Genomic DNA, 15,803 nt, shown 5'->3' with positions numbered 1-15,803 from the left:
AGTTGTTCTCGTTTTATAATATCTGTTCCGAAGTGAATACACTTTATTCTTAAAATTGACTCCCCAAGGTTATTCCCCTGTGCAAAAGGAGACATCCAACGGGTAGGAGCATTTAGACGAGGCAGCCTGGTTCAGTGTTTTTCAAGTGCCAGAGACCTAGGCTCAATTCCGGCCTCACTTGACTGTGTTTGTGGTGTTTGCATTTACTAATAGTGTCTGCATGAGTTTCCAGGAAGTGCTCTGGTTTCCTCCCACAGTGTGAAAATGTGCAGGTTAGTTAGATTAGCCATGCTAAGTTTCCCATAGTGTCCAGCAACATGCAGGTTAGGTGGATTAACCATGAGAAATGCAAGGTTACAGTGTTGCGTTGGGTTTGGATGCATCTTGAAGAGTTGAAGTGAACTATTTGACTGTGTCCATATTGTAGAGATTTTATGAAACATCTTCGAAAACCGTTGTGTGTTTTGTTTCAATTTTGGGGATCGAAATTAGATGCAGTACATCAGGTGTGGTTTCAGTCATGGACTATGCAGATTCATTGAAACGTTCTTCCGATTATTCCCTGTTTATGAGCAAAGCACACATCATTCCATCTACTTACTATTCACTTGCTGGAACTACCGACGAACTTTATGTGAATCATGTGCACAGATACACCATTTCTTTCTGTCCCCGATTTCTTCGATTACTCTCCATGTTTATTGCTACTTTGTCATTACATCAAACCTCAAGTTTCCCAGAACCCACATTATATTATTTCTAATTGAAGTTTGCTTACTAACCTCCCCTGTCGCGATCATGTTGCAGACTCTCTATCTATATTTGACAATGTATTGAATGATTGTCTTGGTAGATGAGCAAAGTGAGTTCTAAACCAATCAGTCCCCAATCCAAATCATCGAGACAGTTTGTAAATCATTGACAACCTCACACTGATCCCAGTGGCACTCCACTGTTTCCAGCTTTCCAAACTGAAAAATAAACATTAATCCCCTCTGTCTGTTTCCTGTTAGTTAACCGCAGGCAGTGAGGTGGGGTTTGGGGTGTGGGTAGCAGTTCCTATGCATCATTTTAGAATGTTTTTATGATCTCGTCCTGTGCTGTGTAATTACACAAAGGGCTGAATGACTTCATTCTATTCCTGTGTAACCCCTCCGTCGAGCAGAATGGTCATCTCACAAAACATTGTAACGATCCTGAGTGGCTGCATGGGCTCTTCCTCGTTATCTGCAATACTTTTGAGGCACTGAGTGAGAGAACAACACAAGGATTAGGGGCAGCAAATGGCCATTCGGCTCCTCAAGCCTGTTGCAACTTTCAGAATACTCATTGTTGATCAGATTGTGGATGACCCACCCCCTCGCCAATTATGCATGCCCACAATGCCCAAATGTCAGTTGAGCTCAAACTTTAATATCGTCAATGACCAAGCTTGCACTTATCCAGGGAATGAGGACACCGCAGTTAGCGCAGCACAAATGAGAAAGGAAAGTCTTATCTCAATGAGAAACCAGTTATTTTAATAAGTGTGTTAACTTCACACCAAATCACAAACTGTTTTGCGGCAAAGGACAACAATTAGGAACAGACATAGACCATTCAGGCCCTAAAAGCTATCCCACATTACAATCGAATATTAAGCAGCCTTAATTGACACTCGACTCTCAGAACACATTTCAAGATCCCACAAGAGCAGAAAAATGAACAGAATTCGGCAATTCGTCCAACTAAGTACGCACTGATGTCCGATAACGGCTGCTATGTTTCTCAGCACCATTCTCCTGCCTTTTTCTCATAACACTTGATCCCCTTTTAAATCAATAACGTACTGATCTCTGTGATAAAAAGAAAACTTTGCAGTTTCTGTGTGACTGTATGTGAATGCTTGAGTCTCTGTGGTTTTGGTTGTGTGTATGCATATCTCTAACTGTGTTTGCCTGTGTCTTCGGGTGTGTAACTGTACTGTAAAGAAGGACAACATTACATTTGCCTTCTTAGTTTTCTGCTACATCTGCAAACCAACTCATTTTGTGATTCATACACAAGGACACACAAATCCCTCTGCGCTGCAGCATTCTGCAGGTTGTCATTATTTCAATCATAGTCTATTTTGCTGTTATCCAGCAAAATGGATGACGTCACATTTACCAACATTGTACGATAGATTAGCTCATAAAACATTAAAAATTATAGGGATTACGATAAAAGTCATCTCCAACCTCTTCCAAAATGCTTCACTCAAAGAGTGCTGGATGCAGCTGTCGTGGAAATCCACTTTAGTCTGTACACTCTGTGTCAGGAATCCTGACCAAAAACAGAACATTTAAAAACCGGAGAGGAAACACAACCATTACTCCCAGTAAAAAAAAATGTTCCGCTCTGACTGGCTTCAGTAGAATTTCAGTTTTCTCTACATAAGCACTTTCTGTGATTGTGTGTGATAATGCTGCGAGCTGCTGCTGTCGCCGTCTCGCTCTGTGACTGAAAACTTGATGAGTTTCACTTTCTGCTGTTGCCTGTGCAGGAGCATCGGGGGTCAGCAGAGGAGGACATTGCATCTCCGTGAGCAGAGACTGCCAAACCTACCACTCTTACACAGGAAAATACTGACTCCAGTTCAGACATGGGAATTCTGTCGGAGGAGAAAGTGAGGTCTGCAGATGCTGGAGATCAAAGTTGAAACTTTATTGCTGGAACAGCACAGCAGGTCAGGCAGCATCCAGGGAACAGGAGATTCGACGTTTCGGGCACAGGCCCTTCTTCAGGAAAGAAGAAGGGCCTGTGCCTGAAACGTCGAATCTCCTGTTCCCTGGATGCTGCCTGACCTGCTGTGCTGTTCCAGCAATAAAGAATCCTGTCGGAATCAATCCTGCCCCGTGGTGAGTTTGCGAAGTTTTCGCTCACTCTGTCTGTTGTTTGTCAGTAACTCTGTTAATTGTTTGGCAGTATCTCATTACTATCTGGCTATATGGGAATTGTCTCAGTGTTTCCCTTGCTGATGTGCTTGAGTACGTCAGGATTTCAGTTGTTCCGCGTGAAAGGTGACTTTCATCTCATTTTAATGCTTGCAGATACCAAAGTAGGAAAAATTGTCAAGTTTCTGAGGGACAGTGTGCAACAAAACAGGACAGTGAGCAGTTGCTGTAGCGTTACGGTACATGGCAAACGAGGAACAATGCAGAGCAGTGTGAGAAGATGTCCTTTAAAAGGAAGTACATTGAAATACACTAAAAACAGTCTGTCTAATTATAAAGGTGGTGTAGCAGCAGATGGCGTATAAGAGCACAAGTTATTTAAGATGTCATGACAATTAGGAAGAGCAGTAAGTAACTCAATTAGTTTTAGTATCTGACTGTCTACTGGAGGTGGTGCTCAGGGAGCCTCTCTGCTCCCTTCTTGCGAGGTGGTCGAGACGATGTGTTGTTAGCCCACACTCGTGCCGACCGAGGCAATGGAGATTCGATTCGTACCAGATCGATACAAAAGCGAGATGCCATCAAGACCATAGCTTCGTGGCTATGCTGGGGAAATAGAAATGAGCGTGCATATGAAGTGAGTATAGAACATTGCTCTTAAATCGGTTGGTGGGATGTGGATGTTTCAGAATTTCCAGACGAGTCGTTCCGCTCCTCTACTGCTCCTATCGGGGGAAGGTGGGCGAGTGAACGGATAATAGGCACTCCACCACACAGCTCAGCCCTTTATGTTCACTTACAAGCTGTTTCTCCTGGAATTGGTGAAAGGAAGGGAGGGAATGTGAGGGAATGGTATGGGTGGTCCTGCTGTTAGTGCTGGTGTAGGTTGGAGGGAAAGATTAGATGTCCATGGAATGTCCGCCACAGTGTTCTTTCCATTCAGGTTTAGTAGTGTTGGGCGTATCGTGGAGTGGAGTGGGGGTAGGCGAACAGAGAGAGAGAGAGAGAGAGAGAAAGAGAGAGAGAGAGAAAGTGCTGCTTGCAGTGTTGCGAGCGGTGGCGCATGAGCCTTGTTCGGAAGCTGGTGGTACAACAGATAGACAGTGAGTTGGAGGGCGCAGGAGAATATTGTGGCATTTATTCTGACAGAGCAGGGAAGTTTATTAATACTTGTCCTGTCTTGCTAGACATTTCGTCAGACCTCAGATACTGAAGTGAACTTGTTGCCGTGCACAGGCCATACTCAGTAGGTGGTGCTTCCTCTCTGGAAATAGAAAGTTGCACGTCTGTACTCGCCCATCAACCAGGAGCTCCGTCACCCTGTTAATAAATCATGGTGTAATTGTCCGTTATCTGCCAATCCCAATGTAAACCGTCGAGAGAAGCCTTGAATTGAGAAACGTCAACCGTGTGCCCATTGGCTTTTTAAACATGACACAATTGCGTGAATTAATGGAATATCCAGGACTTCCGGTTGATGGTGAGGACCTCGGGCCGTGATCAGTGGGAGCAACGAGCTGACATTCAATGGAATGGACTTCATGTTGGGGTGAAGTTGGGCAGGTAGTTAATGAAGTGAGTTAGATGAGATAGCAAAAGGAAACTAGGTCAATCTCGTGCAGATGATTCCTTTGTCACATTCAATGAAAATCTCACTGAGACAAATTACTGTTAGATTCAGCCCAATAGGTTGAAGAAGCTGCATGCCCCATTCCCACTTACAAAGCTGCAGAACAAATGTTTATGCCAAATTCTCCATCATTTGAACCTTTGTCCGGTTCACCCATCATTCCTGGAAACACTTCTCCATGTTGCAAGATGTCAGAGAAATATCTTCATTCCAGCATTCTGAAAGCTGAAAACATATCCTCCCGTGGCATTGTCTCTGAATCTCCTCACCCATCCCCACAGTCTTTATCCCAACACCTCCAATTTGTTGGTATTCAAAAGATTCCCCTCCATCTCTATCTGGCAGTGATGTTCACAACCACATCGACCCTTCTCATTGCAGGATTGAGATATGGAGCTGCAATTGGATGGGAGCTGTACATCCTGTAAAGTCCAGCAGGAGCTGCAAGTGTCTTCATGTTGGGCAGTCATCTAACACAGTGTTACTGTGTTCTGAACTGGGTTGGTGCACACAGCTCTACATGCTAGGAGGATAAATGCTCCCGATTTACACAGCAATTCACGAGTGCTCACTACCCAGCTCTGCATGCTTCACAGATAATCTATCCGCCTCTATCGAACAATGCATTGCTATAGACTGCCGGATAGTTATCTCGCCCGAGTTTATAGATGAATGAAATTGTGTTTTGCACAGTTATGCAGATTGGGAGTTCACGTTTATCGATAGATGTGCTGGTGTTATCCGCAAAATGTTCACTCTGGACAGATTCCCGGGTAGTAATGAGCAGCACACTAGCCTGGTCTTCATACTGAGAAGATATCGAATTAGAATTCCGGCATAGCTCGTGCTTCCATTCCTTGTGGTGCACTGTGAGGGGTTCCACGATTTACAGGTGATTCAGCAGCTTTTATGCACGTCTTTATTACGTGTTCTGCGTTTCTCCACTTAATGAATGTGTTATCACTCCTTGTTGATTATGTGCGCAGTAACATGACCGATTCCCTCGATAGTGAAGGTGACGATCAGCATTCTAACTTGTAGGTGAGTAGCGTTACCACCATTCTGGTTTTGAGAAGTTCGTGGAAATGCTGGGAAAGGTTCCATGGAGAGTGCATTTTAAGATGCTGTGGACATTCGGTAAGACCAGAGGCTTTCATAACCCAGTAAGGATTAATCGTGATGATTTTCATTACAGCATCTTGGTTTGCAACATGACCACCAAATGGAGCAGAAGCTGCAGAGAGGGGAATAACGATCCCTGAGCCTCACTGATATCCCTATATTCCTTTGTCTCGGTCTGGAGCAGTTCAATGACAGCCTTCTGTTCCTGTGCCTCCATCTCGAGCAGTTGATTGAATCTCTCATGTTCCTGTCTACCAGGTTGGTGTATCGATGTCCTCTTCCTGCTCCTGAGTAACAGGCTCCAATAGTTGTTTGCTCTCCTGCTGATCTTTGGAATGGAATTGAGGCACTGAATGACTTCTTCATCACTCATTCCAGCTTGTGCTGACTGATAGCTTTTCCCCTGTTTCTGTAAATTGTCCTAAAATTCTGAATGATGTATTTGTTAATTGTTCTGTCAATAATTGAGCAAGCAAGCTGACTGGGTTTGGTTTCGGATTAAAGAGTTGAGAACCTGAATGGCCTCCTCTTGTCCCTCTGAAACGAGCTCGAGAGGCTAAATGGCTTCGGCCTGTGACTCTGTAACAGACACAAGTGCCTGAATGGGCTCCACCTGCCCAACTGTAACAGACTCAGGAGGCTGATGGCCTTTGCCTTTCCTTCTTTCGCATCGGCATGAGGCAGAATGGTCTCCGACTCGACCTCTGTAAAAGACTCGAGAGTCTAAATGTTCTCCTCCTGTCACTCTGTGACAGTCTAGAGAGACTGAATGTCGTCTCCCTCTCCCTCTGTACAAGGCCTGAAACATTAAGTGACTCAACAATCCGTGGATTATATTTAGCTAGTAATCTGACTCTGACGGAGTTGCCTCCCTTCTGAGTTACAGAAACACAACGAAACAATGTACTCCAGGTCTCCTCTCAGAAACACCTTGCACACCTGCAGTAAGACTTCTTCATGCTTTGAATGATTCATATTGCAAAAACTACTAACATTCCAGCTTTTCAAACCTTCAAGTGGTAATATGCTAGTGTGGTCTGATTGGTCTCCTCTTATCCCTCTGTATCGGGCACATGGAGACAGAATTGCTTTCCCCTGTTCCTGCCAGCAATGTCAATGCGCTGAATGGTGCCTCAGAGTTATCAATGGATTTCATAACAAGGCACTTAAAGCTGGAAGCAGGATTATACGAAGTCACGAACACTGAACAATAAACATTGTTTGCATAGGTTATGATTTTTAGAAATTACCCCATTCTTCCTTACATGGAACTGTTTTGTTACTTTATCCCTGTCCTGTTTCATAAATGAGTGGTACCAAAGTTCAATCCCGCAGTGTTTTGGAACTACTTGCAATTACAAGGAAGAAAAATTTTAAAATATTGCAAGATTTATAGTCCAACCCGCAGCAAAACTCATCCATTCCACCCAGAATGTGTACATTTTCCATTTTCTGTAATATAGGAAGTGATAAAAGGAAGGGCTTAACTGAGCAGTTTGTTCAATAACTGTGATTAATATCAGTCTCCATGGATTATAATTATCCCAGCGGAGGGATTCCATCTTTAAATGATAATCCCGTTCAGTGTGTTAATCCATTGTATGAAAAGTAGCATCACCGACGGCAATAACAGTAATCAGCATTCCAGCAGAAGGGGAGCCGAGATCAGAGGGTCAGAACATTTGAATGGAAAATTCCAATAATGGATCATAATCTGAGAACATTAGAGTGGAATTATTCAACAACAGGCAGGAGTTTATCCGATTATGTTTGGCTTCTTTCTACGTATAATAGTCAATTGTCATTATCATTGTGGATCGAATGCACACTTTACGTTATTCAATATTTTTATTATCCAGTTCTGGCTATCATTGGTGTCCCTGGTAAGTGTCGCTGTTCAGACATTAACTCTATAAATCAGGTTCAACAGCGCTAAGGTTCTTTTCAATGACTCTAAACTCCTTGCAGGTCTTATGCTTTCTGCTGAGATTTGAATCCAGATATTCACTGTACAAATCCTTAGCAACTGCATGAATGAACTGCTAAATTCACTATCTTCCTCTTTGTTAATGGCAGTGCCACTGCTTTTCTCTATGTTAACCTGTTCAATTTTAGCGGGGAAACACGATTCATTGCATGACTGCCCTTGATGTTTAAATGTTCAGAGCTTGGAGCACACGGTATTCTGTTCTGTTTACTAACTCCATTTTCCTCCTCTGCCCCATCCCCTCTTTGGACAATATGTGGGTCTGGAATAGGCACATCACAGCTGTGGTGATCCCTTGGCCCATGACCTGATTCCTGACGTTATATCCTCCCGATTCCTGATGGTAACCGTTGACACCCATCCACCCATGTACACTAAGCGCACTGGTCCATATTTTTCTTGGGTCTGGTTTTGTTTCAATATTCTCAAACACAGCATCATATCTGTCTATGAAAGGTTCCTCATTCTCTCTATCGATTCGAAAATCCCTTGCTGGTTGTTCATATTTAAACTGATTTCCTCCATATGTGCTCTCTCACACATAATAGTTTGTAGGTGTACCACACACACCCGCAAACATACACACACAGACCATCTACACACACTCCCTGCCCCCACACAAACACACACACACACACACACACACACACACACACACACACACACACACACACACACACACACACACACACACACACACACACACACACACACACACACACACACACACACACTTGCCTTTACCTTTTTCTGGTGCAATGGAAGTGTCGAGACGTTACTTGATGGAAGCTCACTTTACTGTCACTCATAAAACTGGAGGCAAATTATCCCTTGCGAGGCAGGTTTCGCAGCAAATTTAACATCAATATATTGGCAAAGGTTCGCAATACTCCCCATGCTGGGCAGTTAGTCCACTTTACTGAGAAATGCACTCGCATTGTTTGCACAGTTCTACATGCTGAGTCGTTATCTTGTTTGGTGTTTGGGCTGGTTCTGTGAGACAGATTTGGAATTTGATGCATTAACCCATTTCAACTGATCTAGCAATGTCTTCATTGAATATTCCCATTCTTGTGATCCTTCCTTTTTCCTCGTATTTCCACAATATGCTGTCAGTTAATTAATTAACTCTTTCTGTCTTTACTGTGAACTTCTCTGTCCCTTTATACGCCTCCCTTAACTTGTCTTTTTTTGGATGCCGAGTGTGTCGACTGCTAGCATTTTGAAGCTGAGAAACAATGAAATGGTGTGTGTACAACTGTTGTTTACTTACCGCTGTGTCCCGTGTGTTGTTCCGTCTTGTATCGGGTGTTTCAATAGGTTTGATTCACGTCTTTGAAACTTGGTCTGTGTTTGCCCGATGAACGCCTGTGTTTGTCCCTCTCAACTGACCCTGCAGTCAGTAAATGTGAAGCCCCTCGGATATTTTCGAAGAGTCAGACATCTACTTTGGGACATCAGCTGAGGGACTTCTGAAAGTCTCCCATTATTGAAAAGTCAGTGGAGCTGCTGGGAATGATGTTCTGGAGGCTATGCTGTGAGCTGCGTCCGCCATACAGGGAGAGTTGAAGTTTTGTTAACACAACTCCGCATGGAGCATGAGGCCTGTAGTTACAGCATCTGGGTCTGCAACATGAACAACAAATGGAGCAGAACCGGCAGAGCAGGAAAGCTCTGAAACCGCGGAGATATTGTGAAGAGGTCGGTGTACTCGGAAAGGATCGGCTGTACCCACCCCTGGTTTTCCAAGAAGAGCTTCCCAAGCTACACTGACGCCAGGAGCAGAGTTTGAGGGGATCATGATTGAACAAGGAGCTGGTTATCATCAAATGGTAATGTTCAGTCTGCAGCTAGAAAGAGCGAAGGGGAAATCGGACATAATGGTGTTAAAGTTACATAAAGGTAATTACAGAGGCATGAAATTGGAACTGACGAAAATCGAATGGAAGCAAATGTGAGTGTGGACGACAGTAGAACAACAGTGGCACGTGTTTCTGGGTGTAATTCAGGGCACAGTAGAGACGTTAATCCCAAAGAAAAGGAAGATTACCGGGGGGTTGAGGGTGGGGGGGGGGGGGGGTGGCGGCATTAGAGAGCTGTGGTTGACAAAGGAAGTAAGGAAATATATCAAAGAAAAAGAGAGAGCCAATAAAGTTGCCCAAGAGCACTGGGAAATCAGAAGATATGGAAGACTAAACGCAAACAGAGAATAACAAAAAGAGAAGTTAGGAAGGAGAGGATCAAATATGAAGGTAAGCTAGCCATGAATGTTAGAAATGATAGTGATAGTTTCTTCAATACTTAAGAAGCAAAGGAGAGGCAAAAGTAGAAATTGGGCAGCTCCAAACTGATGCAGGAGGCTAGCGCTGGCAGATAAGGAAATAGCTGAAGAACGTAAAAAGTACTTTGCGCCAGGCTTCACAGTAGAAGACATGAGTTATATCCAAACGATATGGAAGAGTAAAGGTGCAGGGTTGAGTATGGTAGCCATTACAAAAGAGGAATTGCGATAACAGCTAAAACGTCTAAAAATTGCTAAACCTAATGGCCGCGACCGACTACATCCTAGAGTTCTTAGGGATATGGCTGAGGAAGTTTTCAGCATTTGTGGATTTGGTAAGGAGATGTCATGCCTGACAGACCTGTTAGCGGTAGCATTTAGGTTAGATCCGGGAAACCCAGTGGATGTTATCTGTCGAGAATTACATAAGGCCTTATCAAAGGCCTCACAGGAGGCTGCTGAGTAAGGTGAGGGTCATGGTGTTCGAAGTGAGCTACTGGCATGGATTGAGGATTGGTCATGTGACAGAAGGTAGAGATTATGAAAAAAGGATCTTTTTAGGAATGGCTAGTGGTACAAGTGGTGTCCTGCAGGCTTCAATGTTGCTGGTGCAGCTTTATATATTAGTGATCTGGATGAAGGGGCAAGGGCAATTCTGGCGAAGTTTGCCGATGATACGAAGTTAGGCGAACAAGCAGATAGTACTGAGAAGGTGGGGACGGTGCAGAAAGATATAGACTGTTTAAGACGGCGGTCCAGGTAATGGATGATGAAAGTCAGCGTGAGCAAATGCGAGTTCTTGAACTGAGGTGAAAAGAATAGAGACATGGACTATTTCATCAATGATGAGATGGCACTGGAGCGTCTCCAGCGGAGATTCACATGGATGATCCCTGGAAAGGTAGGCGGATAATGCGACGAACGGCTGAGGATCCTCGGATTGTATGTATTAGAGTTTAGAATGTTGAGGGGAAACCTAATAGAAACTTACAAATAATGCATGGCTTAGAAAGTGTGGACACTATGAATTTGTTTCAGTTAGGTGGGGAGACGAGGGTCCGTGGGCATAGCCTTAGAATTACAGGGGTTCAATTTAGAACGGAAATTAGAAGACATTTCTTCTACCAGAGAGTTGTGCACCTGTGCAATTCATTGCCACGGAGCGCAGTGGAGGCTGGGACGTTAAATGTCTTCAGGTCAGACATTGATAAATTCTTGACATCGCAAGGAATTACGTGGTATGGGGAGAGTGCAATTAAGTACAGTTGAAATTCCCATCAGCCATGATTAAGTGGTGGAGTGGACAGGATGGGACGAATGGCCTTACTTCCATTTCTGTGACTTATGGTGTTATGGTCACAGAGCGGTGTCACCTCCTTCAACACAACCTGCAGCTTCACACTAGGGGAGGACGGGAGGGCCAGTGGCTGTTAGGGTCATAGTTTCATTCAGCTTCCGTGATCGAGAACTTTCCAGGCAAATATGGATGACACATTCATCATCTCCCAGCATGTCGACATCTATGTCACCATTGGCTGATGAGAATATGCATGGTGAATGAGGTGAAAACAATGTTTTCTTCGGTAGCATGGGGCTGCCCGGAGTATACCTGTTTTCTAATTAAAGCGGGATTCCCGGTGGTGTACACGGATCTGCGAGGTTCCCAATGACAATGGGGAGAGGTGGAGAAACTGAGGAACTCTTACTCCATTAATGTTGCAGTGTGTCCATGCACAGTACACCATCTTGTTGAACACCGACTGTCCTGGTAGCAGCCACAACTTCGTCGTTCAGAAGCAGTCAACCATTCCCATAACTTCGTGTCTCCACGTAGAAATAAAGGATAACACCTCAGATAAAGATCATTCAACTCAATAGTTTGTTTAAAATCTTTCCCCCTCACCACACCCCATCGCTAACCATTCATATCAAAACATTGTGCGTGTCGTCAGAGCAATATGACCGCTGGGAACATCAGGAAACAGACCATCAGAGAGATGGAACAAGGCGTCCCAAGTCTGAATGTGCCAGAGTAAACACTCCAGTAAAAACCGTACTACAGAGTCCGGTATTGTCTCTCCATGTCAATAACATACTCCCTTCCATTCTTACTGAAAAAAACAGCTCATGTAAAATGCCATATCTCACCTGCTAAATTGTAATAGATTCACTTGACTTGTTCATATCCTTTTGCAGACTCTTTCCTTCTTATCTTAGTATAATCATTACATGTAGTAACAGTACACAACAACACCACCAGAAAACGCAGAAATTGCTGGAAAAGCTCAGAAGCTGTGGCAACATCAGAGAAGAAAAATCAGACTCAACGTTTCAGTTCCGATGGCTCTTCCACAGATGGTACTGTTACAGTACATTTGTTCCACTCCTCCAAACCATAGATATAGGTTGTAAATAGTTGATGAAGTAGCATTGGTCACTGTGTGCTTCCACTCCTTGCAATCTGAAAAACTGACCAATACCGATTCACCGCGAGTGTCCACTTCCTGTTTGATTATCAGTCCTCCTTCCTTCCTTCATAGTACTTTTGAAGTTTTGAATTAGAACGAGGAGCATCAGTCGGCAATGCAGCTCCTCGAGTCTGCTCCTCCATTTAACACAAACATAACTGATGGTATTTTGCCCTCAGTTCGACTTTTTTGCCCGCACTCCATAATCCTTCATTTATTCATTGGCCCAGCATCTACCGCACTCTGGGGCAGAGAATTCCACAGGTTCACAATCCTGTAAATAGGTAAGTTCTATTCACTCCTGTGAGTAGAATCTACCTTGCCTTAACGTAAAACTATGTTGGTTGTAGATTGTTGTAGAATGTCCCAGGTGAGAAAATATCCACTCGACATCTACATTGTTAATCACCTTTACATCTTGCAGACCTCAATGAGATCTCCTCTCAATTTGTAAACTCCAGAGAATATTGGCCTGAACTGTACAATCTCTATAAAGTCAAATTCCTCATCTCTGGTATCAACATCATGAACCTCAACTGAGCTTCGTCCAATCCAGCTACATCCCTCCTCCAGTCAGGCACCAAAACTGTAAATAGTACGCCAGTTGTATACTCAACAAAGCCTTACATATTTGCGGGAACGCTTCCTTTCCCTTGCACTCTATTATTTTAAAAATAACTGCTGAAATTGCACGTGCCTTTCTCATTAACTGCTATATCTCTCTGTGAGTTTTCAGTGATGTAAACGAGGACACCCATATCCCTCTACACATAAGGACTCTGAAGTTCCTCTCCCTATCCATAACAAGTCGGCACGCGATTCCACTTACCAAAATGGATAATCTCATTCTTATCTACGTTCAAATTTATCTGCCATATTTTGGGCCATTCACCTAAAATATTCATATCCATTTGTAAATTTGATGCAACTTCATTGTAATCTAGTTTTCAATACATTTCAGTTTCATTTGAAAATTTGGCTAATGCATTTTCTATCCCCTCATGCAAGCAATACAATCGATTGCCTGAGGTCTGAACACTATGATATCTGAGAAGTAATCAACCAGAAAATGACACTTCTCTTCCATTTCTCTGCATTTTGATCATTCACCAATCCTCTATTCATGCTCAGAAATTCCTTGTATTGATATATGCATTTATTTGATTGTTTAATATTTTGTGCAGCAACTGATTCTACGTCTTCTGTCTGTGCAGATATACAACAACTCTAGGATTGCTATCATCCATCTTGTTTGTGACGTATTGAAATGATTCGGACAAGTAGTTCAAACATGATTCATCCTTCCTAAAACTATGCTGACGCTGATGGATTGTGTTGTGAACCTACAAATCTCCTGTTATTAATTCCTTAGATAATGGATTCGAACAAAACGTTTTAAACACCAATAATTTGCTTACTAGTTTTTAATCCCTCGTGATGACGATTTTCTCTGTGTTCATACCCTTCTATAACCTCTACGTTCCCTTTCCTGTGTTTCTGTATAAAAGGCACACAGCTTAAAAAATTCTTCCAGATTGCTGAATAAGAGGCATGATGGCTGAATGGACTAACTCTGTTTCTGGCTTACACACTCGATGGATTGAATGTCCAACTGGCGTTCCTACATTATAGCCTCGATGGCAGGAATGTACTGAGTAAGAGACTTAACGTCTGCTTATCCTCCTTCTGATGATGCATTAAATATTTGAGGGCTTATGTAATGTATCTGTTTCTGTGTAACAGTTTGAGGTGCTGAAGGGTCTCCTCATATTCCACAGTCGACAGGACTGTTTCCCGTTCCATTTTCTGAGACTGACACTGGTGTCAGGTGTTCCGTCCAGTTTTATCCTTTAAGACCTCGGAGCAGTTTCATACAATTGAGCGTCTTGCTTGGCCGTTGGAGAGATCATTGAAGCTTTTATCACATGTCCGTGTGTCTCAAGTCACATTACAGCCAGGCCAGGAAAAGTAGGAGATTTGGTTCCTGAAAGTACATTGGTGAAACAAATAGTTATTTATAGTCGGTATTGACATAAAGGTGACCATTACTGACACCAGCTTTTAGATCTCAATTGTTTATTAAATGTAATTAACTGACACCAGCTGCCAGCGCATTAGACTGGTCTGGATTAGTAATCCAGTGAATTTTCTACAACAGCAGCATCTCCAAATGGGGACCTATCGGAAACCACACAGAGCAGACTGTTGCTGTGTTACTTGACATCTGTGTCAAGAACATTACATACCAATTTGACTATCGTTATAGGACTGGGTATGTGAGAATTGGTTGGACGGTAATTGTTCCTCTCTTTGGAGACTGAACATAGCTGAGTAATTTTCCACGTTGCCAGGGAGAGGGAGCTGGAATGAAACAGCTTCCTCGGTGACACGGCTTGTTATGCAACACAAGTTGCAAAGCTGGAATGGTGTCAGGGCCCCTTGGCTTTGTCGTATCTGCTGTGTTCAGTTGTTACTTTGTGTCACGTGCACTTTATCGAATTGTTTGAAGACTGGCATTTGTGATTTGAGACTGGATAACGCAGGACTGCAGAGCTGAGATTTGACCTGTTGGTCTTAGGATCATTTGCCCTCTCTACTAACTGATAGTCCGACTGTTTGGAATGAGATCAGGCAAGTGCGGTGGCTTCAACAGTTTGTCATCGGGTTCAGGAGGAATGCAATGTTGTGACCCTGGCATGTTCACAAACATTCGTCGCTGAAACATAGATTGATGCTAATGTTGACTAAGGTTAAAAAGGTACAGGTTGTGGTTAAACGAATTCCTTCTGTAGTCTACATCACATCATCAATGATTAGAATTTTTAATTTTACCGTGTTTGGAGAGGTGGATTATTGAAATTTCTTAAATGAGATTATTAGACTTGGAAATGAAATGAATGCAAGAAAGAATTTGTCATGAATCATGTGTTATAGACTCATAGACGCTGAGACACTTTGGCACAAATTCTCCATGCTCACCACATTTCATAAACTGATCTACTCCTAGTTTCCTGCGTTTGGCACATACAAATAAAAAGTGAACGAACTACGGAATCTGTAAATCCGAAGCAAAACCAGAAGGTACTGGAAAAGCTCAGCAAGTCTGCCAGCATCTGTGCACAGAAACCAGAGGTAAAATTTTGGATGGTTTGATGCTTCCTCAGAACTCTGAGGAATGATACAAATATGTCAGCTGGGGGCATTGCGATTTCTTTCGCAGCTTCCCACAATAAGAAGTGATAAACTTGAACAGGTGTTGGGTTATGCAGTTTGTGAACTTCCTCTTCTGTCATGTGGCCTCATTTCAAAACATCACGACATGCATTTGTTTCCGCGGCTTCCAAACTTCCATGTCTTTTTTCTCAACAATTACTGACACGTTTTTTCACGTGGGATCTCA

Source organism: Chiloscyllium plagiosum, unplaced genomic scaffold (genome assembly GCF_037043375.1).
Source record: "Chiloscyllium plagiosum isolate Xiang-an unplaced genomic scaffold, Cpla_swu_hap1 HiC_scaffold_50, whole genome shotgun sequence".
Classification (NCBI taxonomy): Eukaryota; Metazoa; Chordata; class Chondrichthyes; order Orectolobiformes; family Hemiscylliidae; genus Chiloscyllium; species Chiloscyllium plagiosum.
This window is presented reverse-complemented; position numbering follows the sequence as displayed.